The sequence below is a fragment of the Macaca nemestrina genome, chromosome 12 (assembly GCF_043159975.1).
Source record: "Macaca nemestrina isolate mMacNem1 chromosome 12, mMacNem.hap1, whole genome shotgun sequence".
In the NCBI taxonomy this organism is placed as follows: Eukaryota; Metazoa; Chordata; class Mammalia; order Primates; family Cercopithecidae; genus Macaca; species Macaca nemestrina.
Window position 1 is genome coordinate 84689107 of NC_092136.1, and position 20899 is coordinate 84710005.

The 20899-nt window shown below is 40.4% G+C and overlaps 1 protein-coding gene and 1 long non-coding RNA gene across 13 annotated transcripts in view; one reads left to right on the top strand and one right to left on the bottom strand.

Moving 5' to 3' along the window:
* Nucleotides 1-20899, bottom strand: part of LOC105468849 (discs large MAGUK scaffold protein 2) — a 2241192-nt gene that overhangs the window by 1915521 nt on the left and 304772 nt on the right. The window lies entirely within an intron of this gene.
* On the top strand, nt 6476-8316 carry LOC139357553 (uncharacterized). Its single transcript, XR_011610965.1, has 3 exons — nt 6476-6790; nt 7551-7717; nt 8182-8316. It is a non-coding gene; the product is annotated as an uncharacterized lncRNA (long non-coding RNA).

The window sequence follows — 20899 nt, forward strand, 5'->3', positions numbered from 1 at the left end:
TCAAACAAATTTACAAGAAAAAAACAACCCCATCAAAAAGTGGGCAAAGGATACGAACAGACACTTCTCAGAAGAAGACATCTATGACACCAACAGACACATGAAAAAATGCTCATCATCACTGGTCATCAGAGAAATGCAAATCAAAACCACAATGAGATACCACTTCATGCCAGTTAGAATGACAATCATTAAAAAGTCAGGAAACAACAAATGCTGGAGGGGATGTGGAGAAATAGGAATGCTTTTACACTGTTGGTGCCAGTGTAAACTAGTTCAATCATTGTGGAAGACAGTATGGCGATTCCTCAAGGATCTAGAACTGGAAATACCATTTGACCCAGCCATCCCATTACTGGGTATATACCCAAAGGATTATAAATCATGCCGCTATAAGGACACACGCACACATATGTTTATTGTGGCACTATTCACAGTAGCAAAGACTTGGAACCAACTCAAATGTCCATCAGTGACAGACTAGATTAAGAAAATGTGGCACATATACACCATGGAATACTATGCAGCTATAAAAAAAGATGAGTTCATGTCCTTTACAGGGACATGGATAAAGCTGGAAAACATCATTCTCAGCGAACTATCACAAGGACAGAAAACCAAACACCACATGTTTTCATTCATAGGTGGGAATTGAACAATGAAATCACTTGGACACAGGGTGGGGAACATCATACACCTGAGCCTGTTGAGGGGTGGGGGACTGGGGGAGGGATAGCATTAGGAGAAATACTTAATGTAAATGATGAGTTGATGGGTGCAGCAAACCAACATGGCACATGTATACATATGTATCAAAACTGCACATTGTGCATATGTACCCTAGAACTTAAAGTATAATGATTTTTAAAAAGGTAAAAAAAAAAAAAAAAAAAAAAAAAAAAAAAAGAATATTAGCCCTTTGTCTGTGGTACAGGTTGTGAGTGTTTTATTTACGTGTCAGATGTCCTTAATTTTGTTTATGGTGTTAGTTGTCATGCAATTGGTAGTCAAATTTATGAATCTTTTCTTTCATTTTCTCTAGAATTTGAGTCATAGTAGAAAGTATTTCCCTAGATCAAGATGAAAGAGGAATTCGTGTACATTTCATTGTTTTACTTATAGAATTTCATTTCTTATATTTAGATCCCAATTTGGAGTTAACTTTTGTGTATGATGTGAGATATGGATCTAATTTTATGTTTTTCAAATTGTTACACAGTTATCTCAGAACCATTTATTAATGGTTGACTGAATTATACTTGACTGAATTCTTTTCTTGTTGAATTAGTTTTATCATTGATTCTCTGGAGTAGGAGGTATGAAAATTTTGTGGGGTTTTTTTTGTTTGTTTGAGACTGAGTCTCGCTCTGTCACCCAGGCTGGAGAGCAGTAGCAAGATCTCAGTTCACTACAAGCTCCGCCTCCTGGGTTCACGCCATTGTCCTGCCTCAGCCTCCTGAGTAGCTGGGACTACAGGCGCCTGCCAATACTCCTGGCTAATTTTTTTTTGTATCTTTAGTAGAGACACGGTTTCACCATGTTAGCCAGGATGGTCTCGATCTCCTGACCTCATGATCCGCCCGCCTTGGCCTCCCAAAGTGCCGGGATTACAGGCGTGAGCCACCGCACCCAGCTGAGGTATGAAAATGTTATGTAACAGTGTATCATATGTGAGTAAAGACAGTTTTATTGCTTCACCCATTCTTGTGCCTCCAATTGATTTATCTTGCCTAATTGTATTGGCTGATTAATCTAGTACAATGTTTAATAGTAGTGAAGATAGTTGGCATCCATACCTTAGTCCTGATCTTAGTAAAACTGCCACTAGTGTTTCCTGATTTTAAAACATACTTGTTTTAGGACAAAAGTACAATCATGCATCATTTAACAATGAGGATACATTCTGAGAAATGTGTCATTAGGTGATTTCATCATTGTATAAAAATCATAGAGTGTGCTTACACAAACCTAGATGACAAAGCCTGCTATACACTCACACTATATGGTGTAGTTTATTGCTCCTAGTCTACAAACCTGTACAGCATGTTATTGTACTGAATACTGTAGGCAATTATAGCACAATTATAAGTATTTATGTATCTATAAATACAAAAGATACAATAAACATATGGCATAAAAGATAACAAATGAGATATCTGTATAAGGCACTCACCAGGAATGGAGCTTGTGGGACTCTGATGAGTCAATGAGTGCATGCGAAGGCCTAGGACATTACTATACACCACTGAAGACATTATAAACACTGTAAACTTTAGTTACACTAAATTTATATTTAAAATATTTTTCTTTCTTCAATAATAAATTAGCATTAGCTTACTATAACTTTTTTGCTTTATCATCTTTCTAATTTTTTAATATTTTTATTCTGTTGTAATAATACTAGCTTAAAATGCAAACACATTGTAAAGTGACTTTAGACAAAACAACATATTTTCTTTCTTTATATCCTTCTTTGATAAGACTTTTCTATCTTTTTTTTTTTTCACTTTTTAAACTTTTTGTTAAAAACTAAGAAACAAACACACATATTAGCCTAGGCCTATACGAGGTCAGGATCATCAATGTCACTGTCTTCCACCTGCATATTTTGCCCCACTGGAAGGTGTTCAGGGGCAATAACATACATGGAGCTGTCATCTGCTTTGATAATAATGCCTTCTTCTAGAATACCTTTCTGAAGGAACTGCCTGAGACCCTTTTCCAGGTAACTATGCTTTTATATAAGTCAAAGGGTACACTCTAAAAAATGACTAAAAGTTTTGTACAGTAAACACATAAACCAGTAACATTCATTTATTATCATTATCAAGTATTATGTGCTGTGCATAATTGTATGTGCTAGACTTTTATACAACTGGCAGCATAGTAGGTTTGTTTATACCAGTATCACCACAAACACATGAGTAATGCATTGTACTATGACATAACAACAGCTACTATGTCACTAAATGACAGAAATTTTTCAGCTCCTTTATGATATTACGGGACCACCATCATGTAAGTACTCCGGCATCTAACAAAACATCACTAGGCAGCACATGACTATTATATTTTTTTATCATCTTGAGAAATTATTCCTATTTCCTTGAGTGTTTTCATTATAAATTGATGTAAATTTTTATGAAAGGTTTGTTCAGGTTTGTTTATATGGAAAAATTATATTTTCCACCTAGATTTATTAATGTGGTATATAATAGTAATGGATTTCCTTGCATTCCTAGAATAAATCCCATTTGGTTCATAGTGTATTATTTTCTTAATATGGTATTAAATTCTGCTCGCTAATACTTTGTTTAGAATTTTTGCATCAATATTCATTAGAGATATAGAGCTATAGTTTTCTATCTTTGTGCTAGTTTTATCTGAATTAGGTGTCTGTGTTATATTTCCTTCCTTTTCAATGCTCTGCAATAATTTATAGAGCATTGAAACTATCTGGTCTTTGAAAATTGAGTAGAATTCCTTTGTGAAACCATTTGGGCCTGGTGTTTTCTTTTTGCTTTTTTGTCAAGTAGTTCCTTAATAACTTTATCTCTTCTTCTATTAAAGCTGGTTAACTCTAACAGGGTCAGGCTTGATGATTTATACTTCTCTAGGAAATTTTCCCTTTCATCTAGATTTTCAAAATTGTCTGAGTCTGTCTCTGTAAGATGAGTCTCTTCTCTAAATCATGGGCCTAGTTATTTAAATGAGGGAGACTTCAAAATATCTTTCCTATACTCATATTCTGATCTACCCAGGTAATTTTATAATATTTTCAGACTTAGGATGGATTTAATCTTCTAAGTGGTTGCTCTCTCTCTCTGACTCCCTCTTCAGTGTCCATCACTTGTCTCCTAGTGCTTTTTCTTGGGTGCCTTTGCTTCCAGCAAAGTGGGTGGCAGGGGTGGGATTTTGTGGGCCCCTGGTGCCAAAATTATTTTGTTTTCTCTTTTTACTCACAGTGTCTAAATAATAGCATTTGTAAGACAGAAAAGTAAATATACAGAATATATACGTTGAAATAAACACCTTGTCTAATATTTTATATTAAAATAATTATTATATAACATATAATAAAGTAATACTTAATATGTGTATGTAAGGTATGTAATAAAGTAACAACATACATGTATAATATATGTAATATGTAGAAATATACTAACACATATGTATCTAATGGACTTTTTTAATCTACTATGACTGTGTCCTCAGTTGGCTCTCTAAAAAGTAGTTTCCCCTAAATTTCATGCTGTTTCATAATGTGAGTTTTTTAGTTACTGTTCTCTACCTTTTATATATCAATAAATTTTCCTTTCCTCTAATATACAGTCTATATTCAAATTGCCCTAATTGTCCCAAAAATGTCATTTGAATGGCTTTGTCCAAATCAGTATAGAACCCAGGTTTATGTATTACATTTGGTTATAATGTCCATTAAGTGTTCTTTAAACCCAACACAATTCCATTATTCCCCATTTTTTCCCAGGAGACAGACTAGATGAAGAGACAAAACTAGTAGCCCTTTGGTGTGTCTTACCTCCTGAATTTGTCTAACTGCTACCATAGAGTGACACTGAGCTTGTGTACTCTCTCCCCTATATTTCCTCTTAGTTTATCCCTTCCTAAACTAGATGGTGAACGTTTAATGGTCCAGGATTGTAACCTGTTCATTTTTGTATTTCCAGATTTAATACTATGCCTGACTCATGGTCAAGTTTTAGTGTTTTCTTTTAAAAAATTAAGTATATATTGAATAAACCTATGAAAGAGCAGTCATTCCTAAAGTTAACAGCAAGCCTTGGCATTTTTCTCAGCTTACTATGACCTAAAAAGTTCACTTATATGTGCACACGTTATCTCTCTCTCACACACACACCTGCACACATGCACATATATACACATACACATACACACTAGAAAATATCATTTGAAAGTACAAAAAGAGAGTGATGATATATGGTTTTTGAGGAAGGCGGAACCTGATAGAGCAGCGAGGAAAACCTTCTGAAGTGGAATGATAATGACAGTGATTATATAGTGTAAATGCTGCTATTAGGTGAGGAACAGGGAGTGTTTTCATGGCAAATGGGCTTTGAGCATAAATGTTTCCAGAAATCATACATCATTTCAGCAAAGAAAATTAGGATACAGATGCAGAATGGAAGTAATAAGCCACTTTATCACAGATTTGAAAAGGCAAACGTGAAGGAAGTTAATTTTTAAAAATAATAATACCAGTAACTTATTTTATAAATATACCAGGCAGACTAGTAAGCACCCAAAATAATCATCTTGAGGCCTGATTCTAGTTCTCCCCCAATTGTGTGTTACTTTCAATAAAGCATTTTACTTCTTTGTGCCTCAGTCCATCTATAAAATGCAAATAATACTTGCTATTGTCTTAAGTAGACCTGTTGGCTTCCTGAATCTGATCAGTCTCATCATCCAAGACAATGAAAGGAAGGTCTTCTTATGGGGCATCTTTGTCTTAGGCCCCAGTTCTTAGCTTCTGAGCTTCATCATTTCTATGAGACTTTCTCAGGTGACTCATAGAGATTGTCCCTAATTGCCATCTCAAAAACTCGAGGCTTAGCTTTGTTACAGGAATTAGAGGGCTCTTTAGAGCCTAATGACAGACAGAGGCAGAAATAAAGCCCAACATAAAGATACATGAAATTCATTTCAATAGAATTTATATGATAACTACTTCATATAAATAATTTATGATATAAATTCTATTCTCTTGCCCATGAGATATAACATGACTAGGCTCTCTGAACTTTTATTCAGTAAAAACTGTTTCCACTGTAGTTTCTTTTATTTCCTATTTAGGTTATATTTTGCAATATTTCCTATTCTAATAAGACACTATACAAAGTATAGTGATCTACCATTTTGATTGTATTTTCATAATTTCTCAAACTGCCTTCCAGGTGTTTCATTATGAATCCCACAGGCTATATTTTATAACTTGATTGATTTGTTTCTTATTTTTATTCAGTATTGCTGAGTTGGATTTCCCTTAAACATATCACTGTATGTTTTTCAATTCCTGCTTACTCTTGTTTTTTTCAAATTTCATTACTTCATTACAGAATTTATTTTAAATCTTAAAGAAAATAAAAAGTTGATGGTAACACTGTATGCTATATACTGTTCAAGACAGAGCAATAAAGTTCAAATCAAATACATAATTTTAAACAAAAAATCAGCTAAGTAGAATAGATAGTAACTCAATATGGTTGGTTTCTATACTCCAGAAAGTCAAGTAAATCCAATGTCTTCCATTATATCAAGAGTAAGAAAGCACATTGAGGGTTGAAGTACAAAAGCCAACACTGCAAAAATCTCAAATCATTATGCACACGGTTTCTTCATTATAGTTATAAATCGTACTAAATATCGACAAAATTCATCTTGGAAGTTTCATAAGGATCATTCCTTAGAAAGATACAGTAATCAATAGCTTTTGTGGAAGTATGGCATGTCCTGGTGCTCCTTGGCGCACAATATTGCTTAATTCCCCAAAGGGAGACGCCCCCCCACTCCCCAATTCAAAAGAACGTGCAAGTACATAGGGTGTGACTTGACAGGGACTTTAAGAAGAAAAGGAAATTTACACATTGTTGAACCACTACCAGATATCAAGTAGTACATAGTTTTACAAATATTTTTTATTTTGAATTTCCTAACAACTCTGTAAGAAATCTGAGACATGGAGAAGTTAAGGAATTTGCATGATATCATACACCTAGCAGAAATGGAACTAGGATTCAAATTAGGTCTGGTAAGTCCATGATCCTTTCACTGGGCCATACTGCGTGGCTACAAGACCCTTCATATTCCCATAAAATATATCCTCAACTGGTCTGCCTAAAAAAGCAGCAAACATCCCTCTTTCATCCCTCTTTCTACTTGCCTGAAATTATTACCCCCATTAGCCTGATAATAGGATCAAGAAGACAGATTTTAGAAAAATTGCCATTGAGAATTGTTACCCCAAAGAGCACAGCTGCACGCCTTTTTGTTGCCGTCTCCAGATCAAAAGTTAGTTGATCACATATGATAACTATTCCTTTAAAAAAAACAAACACCAAATCTGGTTTGTGTGCTTCGACAGATGAGATTCATGGTGTTACAGGGAAGGGGTCCCTATCCAGAACCCAAGAGAGGGTTCTTGGATTTCGCACAAGAAAGAATTCAGGGCAGGTCTACAGTGCAAAGTAAAAGCAAGTTTATTAAGAAAGTAAAGTGGTGAAAGAACAGCTACTCTGTAGACAGAGTAGGACACTCCTGAAAGTCAGAGGAGGAACGCGTCTACCCTAGGTACAACGCTTGTATATATGAGGAGATGGGCTCTGCTACAAGGGTTTGTGATAAAGGATTAATTTTCTTAATTACCATATTTTGCAATAACCGATATTATTGTCTTTAAAGCAAAATTAAGAATGCCTTTGTTCTCCAGAAATCAGAATACCTGGACACTCCCAAATCTGGGTCTGTTTAGTAAGCATTATTAATTTGTTCCCTTAACCGAAAACATCTAGAGGGAAGAAATGCCTAACTTTCCGAGAATGCAGCCCAGCAAATCCCAGCTTAATTTTCCTAGCCCTCATTCAAAATGGAGTTGCTCTGGTTCAAATGCCTCTGACAATAGGACTGCAATAAGATATTAAAAACAGTAAGGGACGTCACAAAGAGAGGGCAAATAAAGGTGAGTCATCCATTCCCTTAACAGGTGGGAGGCAGGAAGTAGTCAATGAGTGGAGAAGGCAGACTGAGGGTCAGGATTTGTAGAAAGGGGTTGTAGGCAAAAGGACAGAGCCAGGAAATATGGAAGCTCTGGCCAAGGATCAGGATAAAGACTTCACAGAAGTAGAGAAAGGGATCATAGGAGGGACATAAAAGGAAAGTGCAACCACACATAAAAAGGAATTTCAGATCACCACTGCTCACCTCAAAACAGCCATTCCAAAAGTCAAAGAAACAATGTAGATGTACATATGCATAATGTATATATTCTTGTTCTACTTTGCCACTTTTGGGGGTGCAGAAAATAATCACCCAAAATATGAAATTTGGGCATGCTGAGTGCTTTTGAAAACCAAAAGGCCTCAGAAATTAGTCTCAAAATCATGTTCCCCCTAACCTTGTCTTGTTTCTCTCCCTGAAACACAGGAAGGGTCTCTCTCTAGAATTTTCTAATCTGGCCAAGAAAGCTTCTTGCTAAAAGAAACACAAGTGCCTTCTATCCACTCCCTGTTATCTGACTGCAGAAAAGAAAACAAGAATGCAACCAGACCTGGATGGACTTTTTCGCAAGATAATGCCTGCCTGTTGGGCTCATTCAAATTCCAAAGAGAATTATTTACAAATTAATTTCTGTCTCCCTCGTCCATTCATTCTTTCCAGTAATCATTTACTGTGCCTCAAAAACCTGTCACATTTCCCCTTTCCTCTGTCCCCTATATAAGAGGGTATATAAGCTTCTGTACTCTACTGGGGGATTGAGATAATCACCATGAACTCCCCCATGTATGTTAATTATTCTGCATGCCTTTTTTTCCTATTGATCTGCCTTTTGTCAATGGATTTTTTAGCGAAACTTCAGAGGGAAAAGGGGAAGTTTTCCCATGGTTCCTACATAACTATTGACTTTTTTCCCCCCATCAAGGGCATGGTACACTAAGAGGCACTCTTTTTTTTTTTTTTTTTTTTTTGAGACCAAATCTTACTCTGTCACCAAGGCTGGAGTGCAGAGGTGCAATCTCGGCTCATTGCAGCCTCGACCTCCTGGGCTTAAGCAAGCCTCTCACCTCAGCCTCCCAAGTAGTTGGGACTACAGACCCATGCCACCACACCTAACTTTATTTTATTTTATTTTATTTTATTTTATTTTATTTTATTTTTTTGAGACAGAGTCTCGCTCTGTTGCCAGGCTGGAGTGGAGTGCAGTGGCACAATCTTGGCTCACTGCAACTTCCATCTCTCAGGTTAAAGCGATTCTTCTTCTTCAGCCTCCCAAATAGCTGGGACTACAGGTGCATGCCACCATGCCCAGCTAATTTTTGTACTTTTTAGTAGAGACAGGGTTTCCCCATGTTGGCCAAGATGGTCTCAATCTCTTTTTTTGAGACAGAGTCTCACTCTGTCATGAGGCTGGAGTACAGTGGCATGATCTCAGCCCACTGCAACCTCAGCCTCTCAGGTTCAAGTGATTCTTCAGCCTCAGCCTCCCGAGTAGCTGGGACTACAGGCGTGTACCACCACACCCAGCTAATATTTGTACTTTCTTAGTAGAGATGGGCTTTCATCATGTTGGCCAACATGGTCTCAATCTCCCGACCTCGTGATCGGCCTGCCTCGACCTCTCGAAGTGCTGGGATTACAGGCGTGAGCCACCATGCCTAACACAAGAAGCATCCTGAATTTATGATCAGAGTTATACCAAGGCGTTTAGCAGCCCAACTGGCATTTTAAATTCAATGTCCCAAACTGAAGTTATTATCTCTTTCCCCGCTCCATGATCACCCCAAAATAGCAACCTAACCTTCCTATACTTTCCTTTCCTTGGAGATAAAATTATCATTGAATAATGCAGGCCAGAAATTTAGGATTCATTCCAGACTCTTTTCTCTACCTCACATTTACATCCAGTCAATCACTAAGTTCTGTCAATTATATCTCTAAGCATCTCTCCAGTCATCCCTTCATCTCCATCCCCATTAGTACATCTTGATTCAAACTCTCATTATTTTTCATTTAAATTTTAACACTGCTGACAGTATTCTTTCTAACATGCAAATTTGATTAATTTACTTCCCTGTTTAAAAATCATTGAGTTGCTCATGTAAACCAAAAATAAAATTCTTAAGCACCCCAACCAACTGAATGGACTCCTCCTCTCAGCCAAGGGCATTCCAAGTTAACTGAAACACCAGTTCAGGCCATGAATGGAATGGGTGGTTGGACATGCCTCATTATATCTTTCTTTCTTTGGAATTCAGGTTCAAATGACCAGCATTAACATTAAAACAGAGACCTTAACACTGACAGAGTAGACTCTTTGTAGCAATAAAATACAAGCATGACAGATAGCAGACTCTGAAAGAAACACCAAAAGAAACACTAAGTGCCTTCTATCCACTCCCTGTTACCTCATTATTTATAGCAGAAAAGAAAATAAAGAATGCAACCACACCTGGATGGACTTTTTTTATTATTATTATACTCTAAGTTCTAGGATACACGTGCACAATGTACAGGTTTGATACATAGGTATACATATGCCATGTTGGTTTGCTGCACCCAACTACTCATCATTTACATTAGGTATTTCTCCTAATGATATCATTCCCCCAGCTCCCTAACCCCCAACAGGCCCCAGTGTGTGATGTTCCCCTCCCTGTGTCCAAGGGATCTCATTGTTCAATTCCAACCTGTAAGTGAGAACATGTGGTGTTTGGTTTTCTGTCCTTGTGAGTTTGCAGAGAATGATGGTTTCCAGCTTAATCCATGTCCCTGTAAAGGACATGAACTCATCCTTTTTTATAGCTGCATAGTATTCCATGGTGTATATGTGCCACATTTTCTTAATCCAGTCTGTCACTGATGGACATTTGGGTTGGTTCCAAGTCTTTGCTATTGTGAATAGTGCTGCAATAAACACATGTCTTAACTCATTTCAGTATTAACTCAAAAGTCCGCAGTCCAAAGTCTCACCTGAGACAAGGCAAGTTTCTTCCACCTATGAGCCAGTAAAATCAAACACAAGTTAGTTTCTTCTAGATACAATGGGGATATAGGCATTGAGTAAATACACCTGTTCCAAATGGGAGAAATTGACCAAAACAAGGGGGCTACAGGCCCCATACCAGTTCGAAATCCAACAGGGCACTCATTAAATCTTAAAACCCCAAAATGATCTCTTTTGACTCTATGTCTCACAACTGGGGAACACTGATGCAAGGGGCAGGCTCCCATGGTCTTAGGTAGCTCCTTCATGGGGTGGCATTGAGTGTCTGCAGCTTTTCCAGGCACATGGTGCAAGCTGTCAGTGGATCTACCATTCTGTGGTCTGGAGGATGGTGGCCCTCTTTTCATAGCTCCACTGGGTAGTGCCCCAGTGGGGAATCTTTGTGGGGGCTCCAATCCCACATTTCCCTTCTGAATTGCCCTAGCAGAGGTTCTCTGAGGGCTCTGCTCCTGCAGCTGACTTCTGTCTGGATATGCAGGTGTTTCCATACATCCTCTGAAATCTAGGAAGAGGCTCCCAAACCTCAATTCTTGTCTTCTGTATGCCTGCAGGCCCAACACCACATAGAAGTCACCAAGACTTGGGGCTTGCACCCTCTGAAGCAATGGCCTGAGCTGTACCTTCTGGAAAGCTCTGCAAAAACTGGAAGCATTCCCTTTGCAAATTGGCACAACACAAGGATGCCCTCTCTCACTACTCCTACTCAACACAGTGTTGGAAATTCTGGCCAGGGCAATCAGGCAAGAGCAAGAAATAAAGACTATTCAATTAGGAAATGAGGAAGTGAAATTGTCCCTGTTTGCAGATGACATGATTGTATATTTAGAGAACCCCATCGTCTCAGCCCCAAATCTCCTTAAGCTGATAAGCAACTTCAGCAACGCCTCAGGATACAAAATCAATGTGCAAAAATCACAAGCATTCCTATACACCATTAACAAATCAACAGAGAGCCAAATCATGAGTGAACTCCCATTCACAATTGCTTCAAAGAGAATAACATACCTAGGAATCCGACTTACAAGGGATGTGAAGGACCTCTTCAAGGAGAACTACAAACCACTGCTCAATGAAGTAAAAGAGGACACAATATCTTCTTTTGAGAAATTTTTGACCGCATAAATGTCTTCTTTTGAAAAAGTCTGACACTTCTCAAAAGAAGACATTTATGCAGCCAACAAACATATGAAAAAAAGCTCATCATCACTGGTCTTTAGAGAAATGCAAATCAAAACCACAATGAGATACCATCTCACACCAGTTAGAATGGTGATCATTAAAAAGTCAGGAAACAGCAGATGCTGGAGAGGATGTGTAGAAATAGGAATGCTTTTACACTGTTGATGGGAGTATAAGTTAGTTCCACCATTGTGGAAGATGTTTGGGTGAGGGAGAAGGGACAAGATGGAGGAAGGTGAACAAGATGGATCAGTCCCTGTTGTTTCCGGGTTCTTCATCACAGATTTTCCCCCACCCGGGAAAAATTCCCATGCCCAGGAAAAGAACCAAATCAACTGAGCATGCACAGAGTGACGTCAAGCCGGGGACACCGAAATTCAAGAAGCCACTCCTACACACATGCCCCAAACTCCTCCCATTCCAGCTCCCAGACATAAAAGTCCGCCACGGGTAAGCGCCGGTGTGACTTCTTTGGCCCCCGCATTCGTGGACCAGGGAACCTCACCCGAGAGCGCCGGCGCGACTTCCCTGGCCCCCCAACACCTGAGGACCAGAGAACCTCGCCCAAGAGTGTGCGCATATTTGCAATAAAAGACTGCCGCTTTCTTATGTACTTTGGCCTCATGTTTAATTATTTAGCTCTCCTAAATTAAATGTAACAAAACAGTTTGTGCCGAAACCTGGGACAGGAGGATACCCTTCCTCAACATCTCCTAGGGGTCTAACGAACCTCTTCCCCAGCGAACCGGCTCCCAACCCAACCAGCCACCAACACCGAACAAGTGTTCCAGCTTTCCACTGGTGCCGCTCTGAGAATTTCTTCTTCGGTGAGTACTCCCCTTTGTTAACCATCTCTGTCCGTTTCCATGTCCTTGGCCTAGAGTCATACGTACGCCCAAGGACATAGCCACCCTGTGGCGCTGTGAGGTCTTCAACCCGGAGATGTCCATCTTGAAGTTCCTCAATTCTCCGTTAGTGGCTCCAGGAGCCCCCGGTCTCTAGCAGCGGCAAAGGACGCTTTGCCACTGCGTGAGGTCGGTTTCCATTTCTGGTGGTTAAACAATGGGAACCTCACAATCGAAAATCTCTAGGAACACCCCCTTAGGGTGTCTCCTCCAAAACTTGGAAGCCTTACATTTAGCTCAAGATTTAAAATGAAAGCGGCTAATTTTCCTCTCCACTGTGGCATGGCCGCAGTATAAATTAGACAACCAATCTCAATGGCCACCAGACGGCACACTTGACTATAGCATTCTATTAGATCTCTCTAATTTCTGCCAAAGGCTTGGAAAGTGGTCAGAGATTATCTATGTCCAAGGCTTTTGGGACTTGCGCTCTCGCCCAGACCTGTGCGCCTAGTGTTCAATGGCCCAGGTCTTGTTAGTTAAAACCCAGCCCTCAGCCCCCACACCACAAGCAGAGGAAGATTCTACTTCCATCTCAGACGAGGCCGACGGCGGGGCACCTCCCTCCCGACCTACCAACCCCCCTCCCTATGCTCCTCCTACCACCCCTCCCTCAGCCACTCCTCTTACCTCTCCCATTTCCGCCCACACTCGCTCCAAGACCACAGTAGTGGCCCCCACTAGTCAGCCCTCTACCAGTCAGCCTGCCCCAACCCCCTCTACCAGTCAGCCTGCCTCAACCCCCTCTACCGGTCAGCCGGTCTCAACCTACCCGACTGGTCAGTCTGTTTCAACCTCCCCTGTTAGTTTGTTGGCCCCCCTCTAAGAAGTCACCAGAGCCGAAGGACTAGTTAGAGTCCATGTCCCTTTTTCCTTGGCAGACCTTTCCAAGATTGAAAAACGGCTCGGCGATTTCTCTGCTAACCCCACCCTATATTCCAAGGAGTTTCGATACCTATGTCAGGCATATGATCTAACCTGGCATGACTTACAGGTCATTTTGTCCTCCTCCCTTAACCCAGAGGAAAGAGAGCGTATTCTTGCAGCCGCCAGGCAACATGCAGATCAATGGCATTTAACTGATGCCACCATCCCGTTAGGAGAGATGGCTGTCCTGTCCATAGAACCAGATTGGGATTACCAACCACAGCAGCCCAGCCGCCATAGGAAAGACATTATGGTTCAATGTCTCTTGGCTGGCATGCAGGCAGCCTCTAACAAAGTGGTCAATTTTGATAAACTAAAGGAAATCATCCAGCACCCAGATGAGAACCCGGCTTCCTTCCTAAATCATCTTACAGAGGCACTAGCCCAATTTACTCGGCTAGACCCCACCTCCCCAGCCAGAGCAGCTGTCCTAGCCTCCTATTTTATCTCCCAGTCAGCCTCAGATATTCGAAAAAAGCTAAAAAAGGTTGAAGATGGGCCTCAAACCCCCATACAGGACTTAGTAAAATTGGCCTTTAAAGTTTTTAACTCCAGAGAAGAAGCAGCTGAGGCCGCAGAGCTAGACAAGGAGAAAAGAAGGGCTGTGCTTCAGGTGCAAGCTCTAGTGGCTGCCCTCCAACCAGTGTTGCCCACTCTGCCGGCAGGGAAGACACAGGGCAAGTCTCCCAAGGGCTCCTGCTATAAATGCGGAGACCCAGGACACTGGGCAAACCAATGTTCCCAGGCCAAGCCGGCCATTCCGTCTGGCCCATGCTTTAAGTGTGGCACAACTGGGCATTGGGAAAAAAAGGTGTCCAAATCCTCACCTGCCTACCACACCGTGCCCAATCTGCAAACAGGAAGGACACTGGAAGTCTGATTGCCCCGCCAGCAGGGCAGGCATTGCACCTCAATGTGGTGCCTCTCCTCAAGGGTTGGAAGGCTCCTTCCAGCTCCTACACCTGGACGACGACTGACGGTGCCCACACTCAGAGACCCCTGTCACCCTCGCCGAGCTTAGGGTAACTCTACAGGTAGCAGGTAAGCCAATTTCTTTTCTCATCAATACGGAGGCTACCTATTCTGTATTGTCAACCTATGGAGGTCCTAGCCAGCCATCCACTATCTCAGTAGTTAGGGTAGACAGTAAACTGTCTAACCCTTGCCAGACCCCAATGTTAAATTACTGCCTGGACTATGCATGCTTTGCCCACTCTTTCCTCATCATGCCCTCTTGTCCCACCCCCTCTTGGGACAAGACATCTTAACCTAACTCAAAACATCTATTTCCCTTCCCTTTCTCCAGGTGACCAGGTTCTACTCAAGGATCAACACCCTCCTCAAACTTTCCCGCTTCCTCACTATTCTTCATCTTAACTTAACTGATTTTTCCCTTATAGACCCCATAGACACGCTCCTGCCTGACCCATCCCCCAACCAGTGGATTTCCCGACTTTTTACTCTCATAAAAGACCTAGCTTGGCAGGGTGCCCTTTGTAATTTCAGCAATGTTGAACTTACTCTCTACACTTTTGCCACCATTATTATGGTTCACTCTAATCCCTCTAGTTACTCCTACTAATCCTAACTTTGTATGAAAATTTTCTGTAACTGAAACCTGGTCTACAGACAACCAGGTACACTCAGGCATGCAGGGCACTGCAGAATGTACCCCCCCAGGGCTGTCAATCTGCCCTCTCCCTAAACTTTTCCCTAAGTTCCATCACTGGAGGCCTCCCGGCCATATGTTTCTTATATGACCAAACAGAATATAATTGTAAAAACTACTGGCAAGAAACCAACCTAAGGTGTCCATACAATTACTGCAAAATCCATCCTTTGTATGACTTCTATGCACAATCCCAACATAAGAATATGTTTCAAAGTCCTTTGCCAGAAACATATAGTCTTACTATTAATGATCCCTAGGACCCTCGGTGGGCCCAGGGAGTAAAAGGTGGACTATATGCATCATCTTCTTCCTCATATCCCACCGCAACCATCCAGGTAAAGAGAATATACGTTCAGCAAGTGCAACTCCCTAAGGGTGTACAGAGCCTACAAAATTTAACCTCAGCCGTAAAATCTCATGAACAAAAAATACAGAAGCTGTTAAGCCCCCCAATCCCCCCTAACAATGAGGACCCATTCTCATGGCTAACACTTATTCGCCAGGGACTTAACCCAGGCTACCGGAGTAAGAAATCTCTCCCACTGCTTCCTTTGCACTGCACTTGGAAAAGCTCCCTTAGTGGCAGTCCCTCTACCAGCCGCTTTCAATATCACCACCGACTCTACCAGCTCCTCTCAAGCAACATCCTTGCCTCAAGTCCCATTATACCATAATCCACAGAGTCAAACCCTTCCTTTTTGCTACTCTACTCCCAACTCTTCATGGTGTAATCACACCCAAGCTCCCAATAGACCCAGATGGCCCCCGTTGGAGGCTACTTTTAGTGTAACCAAAGTCTATCTAAAACTCAACCATACCCCCATCACCCAATCCCTTTGTGTTCCGGTATCTTTAGTGCCTAGCTTAACCCTGTATAGCGAAGGAGAATTGTCCGAACTAGCTTCCCAGCTCAGCCCCAGCAATAACATCTAAAAGCGGGCCATTTTTCTTCCCTTAATTATCGGGGTTTCCCTAGCATTGTCCCTAGTAGCCTCAGGACTTGGAACAGGGGCCCTCACCCACTCGATTCAATCCACACAGACCCTCTCCACTCAGGTTCAGGCAGCCATAGAGGCTTCAGCTGAAAGCTTAGCCTCTTTACAATGTCAAATCACCTCAGTGGCCCAGGTAGCAGCACAAAATAGATGGGCATTAGATCTTCTTACTGCTGAAAAAGGAGGAACATGCCTCTTCCTAGGAGAGGAGTGTTGCTACTATGTAAATGAATCAGGCCTGGTTGACACTAACGTCCAAACATTAAACAAGATCAAAAAGGAGCTTCAACAATTTAATGCCCCCTTAACCCCCGGACCACCGGTATGGCTGCTGCCTGTAGTACAGCAGATGCTTCCATTCCTAATTCCCATACTAATCCTCTGCCTTATGTTATGTCTTGCTCCCATTCTAATAAAATTTCTCCGAGCCAGGGTCCAAGAGATCACCCAAGTCACCTTCAACCAAATGCTCCTCCATTCCTACACCCAACTGCCAACCTCAGACCCTAACTACACCCCTTAACAGCAGGAAGCAGCCAGACAGACCACGGTGCCCTAAATTCTTATAATCATTAAGAGGTTGGACTGTTTGGATGAGGGAGAAGGGACAAGATGGAGGAAGGTGAACAAGATGGAGCAGTCCCTGTTGTTTCCGGGTTCTTCATCACAGATTTTCCCCCACCCAGGAAAAATTCCCATGCCCGGGAAAAGAACCAAATTAACTGAGCATGTGCAGAGTGACGTCAAGCTGGGGACACTGAAATTAAAGAATCCACTCTTGCACACATGCCCCAAACTCCTCCCCTTCCAGCTCCCAGGCATAAAAGTCTGCCGCTGGTAAGCGCCGGTGTGACTTCTTCGGCCCCCGCATTCATGGACCGGGGAACCTCACCCGAGAGTGCTGGCACGACTTCCCTGGCCCCCCAACACCTGGGGACCAGAGAACCTCACCCGAGAGTGTGCGCATATTTGCAATAAAAGACTGCTGCTTTCTTATGTACTTTGGCCTCATGTTTAATTATTTAGCTCTCCTAAATTAAATGAAACAAAACAGAAGACAGTGTGGCAATTCCTCAAGGATCTAGAACCAGAAATACCATTTGACCCAGCGATCCCATTACTGGTTATATACCCAAAGGATTAGAAATCATGCTACTGTAAAGAGACATGCACACATATGCTTATTGCAGCACTATTCACAATAGCAAAGACTTGGAACCAACCCAAATGCCCATCAATAATAGACTGGAAAAAGAAAATGTGGCACATATACACCATAGAATACTATGCAGCCATAAAAAAGGATGAGTTCATGTCCTTTGTGGGGACATGGATGAAGCTGGAAACCATCATTCTCAGCAAACTAACACAGGAACAGAAAACCAAACACCACATGTTCTCATTCATAAGAGGGAGTTGAACAATGAGAACACATGGACAAAGGCAGGGGAAGGAACATCACACACCAGGGCCTGTTGGAAGGTGGGGAGCTAGGGAAGGGATAATATTAGGAGAAATACCTAATGTAGATGACGGGTTGATGGGTGCAGCAAAACACCATGGCACATGTATACCTATGTAACAAACCTGCATGTTCTGCACATGTATCCTAGAACTTAAAGTTTAATAATAATAATAATAATAATAATAATAATAATAAAACAGTGGGCCCACCCTACCAGCAGGTTCTACATTCATGAATTCAGCAAACTGCAGATAGAAAATATGCAAAAAAATAAATGGATTGTTCTGTCTATATGGAACATGCGCATACTCTCTTTCTTGCCATTATTCCCTAAACAATCCACAAATTTTGGTATCTGTGAGGGATTGACAGAGTTGGTCCTGGATCCAACCTCCCTCAGATACTGACTACTATAAGGTTCACATATCTAAGTTTAAAATGTAACTATGTACAAGTGAATGTGGATAGCATTTGTGCAAGAAAAGCCCTGTACTTGCTTGTGATATATAAAATATTCACAAGAAACTAGTACCACTGGTAGACATTGGGGAAGGTAACTGCAGGAGAAAGGAAGAAAGAAGAGTTTTCATGATGAAACCTTATGTACCTTTTAAATATGTATTATGTATTATTTGTACTTATGTATTATTCATAAGTAAATAAATGCCTCCCATTTAAAAAATTAAAAAAAGACCAGTCTTAGAAGAGATTAGAAAGCTACTGCAGAAATCTCATCAAGTAGATAAAATTGGTAGAATATCTAATGAGTCTGAGTGTATTGAGATGAATTTGACATTGTTTGAGAGCTTAAAATTAGTGATAGACACATGAGAAAAACAAGCAACTGAAAGAAATAGTCAACTACTGACTACAGGGGAACAAACATCAGTGACAGTCAAAATGATTGGATTATACAATTTACCTCACTGGTGTATGATGTTTACATAGTTGTACTAACATATATATTACGTATATGAGATATATATTTATTTTATTATATATGTAATATACACAATTAATTTAACCAGACGTATTCTCATTCAGTAAAAGTGGGTAGGAAGCAAAAATGGTGACATGTGTGTTAGGGGGAGGAAGTTCTAATGAAAAACAGCAAAATCTCCATCTTCCAGGGAGATTAATTAATAGATAATCCTTTGAAAAACGCATTAAAAAGATTACAAGTAGATGTGTAAGTGTGTCACTTGTGATAAAAGAATAGATATAAAAATTAAAAGAATAAGCTAAAAAAATTGAAACTGGCTACTTCTGTAGGACAAAAGATAGCAAGAAGGGTCATAAACCTGAACTTGTAGAAATATCTAAATCATTAAACTATATATATTATAACTTAGATTTTTAAAGTAAAAACTAAATTTAAAATGATTGACGAAACAACTGTGTATCTAAATCTGTGACAGAAAACTTTCTTATGCATTGTGACTTGTAAAAACTAAATCATACAGTTTGAAGTCAGGTAGTGTGATGCCTCCAGCTTTGTTGTTTTGGCTCAGGATTGTCTTGGCAATGCAGGCTTTTTTGGTTCCATATTAACTTTAAAGTAGTTTTTTCTAATTCTGTGAAGAAAGTCATTGGTAACTTGATGGGGATAGCATCAAATCTATAAATTACCATGGGCAGCATGGCCATTTGCATGATATTGATTCTGCCTATCCATGAGCATGGAATGTTCTTCCACTTCTTTGTATTCTCTTTTATTTCATTGAACAGTGGTTTGTAGTTCTCCTTGAAGAGGTCCTTCACATCCCTTGTAAGTTGGATTCCTAGGTATTTTATTCTCCTTGAAGCAACTGTGAATGGGAGTTCACCCATGATTTGGCTCTCCGTTTGTTTGTTCATGGTGTATAGGAATGCTTCTGATTTTTGCACATTGATTTTGTATCCTGAGGCTTTGCTGAAGTTGCTTACCAGTTTAAGGAGATTTTGGGCTGAGACGATGGGGTTTTCTAAATATACAATCATCTCATTTGCAAACAGGGGCAATTTAACTTCCTCATTTCCTAATTGAATACCCTTTATTTCTTTCTCCTGCCTGATTGTCCAGGCCAGAATTTCCAACACTATGTTGAGTAGGAGTAGTGAGAGAGGGCATCCTTGTGTTGTGCCAATTTGCAAAGGGAATGCTTCCAGTTTTTGCCCATTCAGTATAATATTGGCTGTGGGTTTGTCATAAATAGCTCTTATTATTTTGAGATATGTTACATCAATAACCTAGTTTATTGAGAGTTATTAGCAGGAAGGGCTGTTGAATTTTGTCAAAGGCCTTTTCTGCATCTATTGAGATAATCATGTGGTTTTTGTCTTTGGTTCTGTTTATATGCTGGATTATGTTTATTAAATTGTGTATGTTTAGCCAGCCTTGCATTGCAGGGATGAAGCCAAATTGATCATGGTGGATAAGTTTTTGATGTGCGACTGGATTCGGTTTGCCAGTATTTTACTGAGGATTTTTGCATCGGTATTCATCAGGGATATTGGTCTAAAATTCTCTTTCATTGTTGTGTCTCTGCCAGGCTTTGGTATCAGGATGATGTCGGCCTCATAAAATGAGTTGGGGAGGATTCCCTCTTTTTCTATTGATTGGAATAGTTTCAGAAGGAATGGTACCAGCTCCTCTTCATACCTCTGGTAGAATTCCATTGTGAATCCATCTGGTCCTGTACTTTTTTTGGTTGGTAGGCTACTAATTATTGCCTCAATTTCAGAGCCTGTTATTGGTCCATTTAGGAATTCAACTTCTTCCTGGCTTAGTCTTGGGAGGGTGTATGTGTCCAGGAATTTATCCATTTCTTCTAGGTTTTCTAGTTTATTTGCATACAGGTGTTTATAATATTCTCTAATGGTAGTTTATATTTCTATGGGATTGGTGGTGATATCCCCTTTGTCTTTTTTTATTGCATCTATTTGATTCTTCTCTCTTTTCTTCTTTAGTAGTCTAGCTAGTGGTTTATCTATTTTGTTGATCTTTTCAAAAAACCA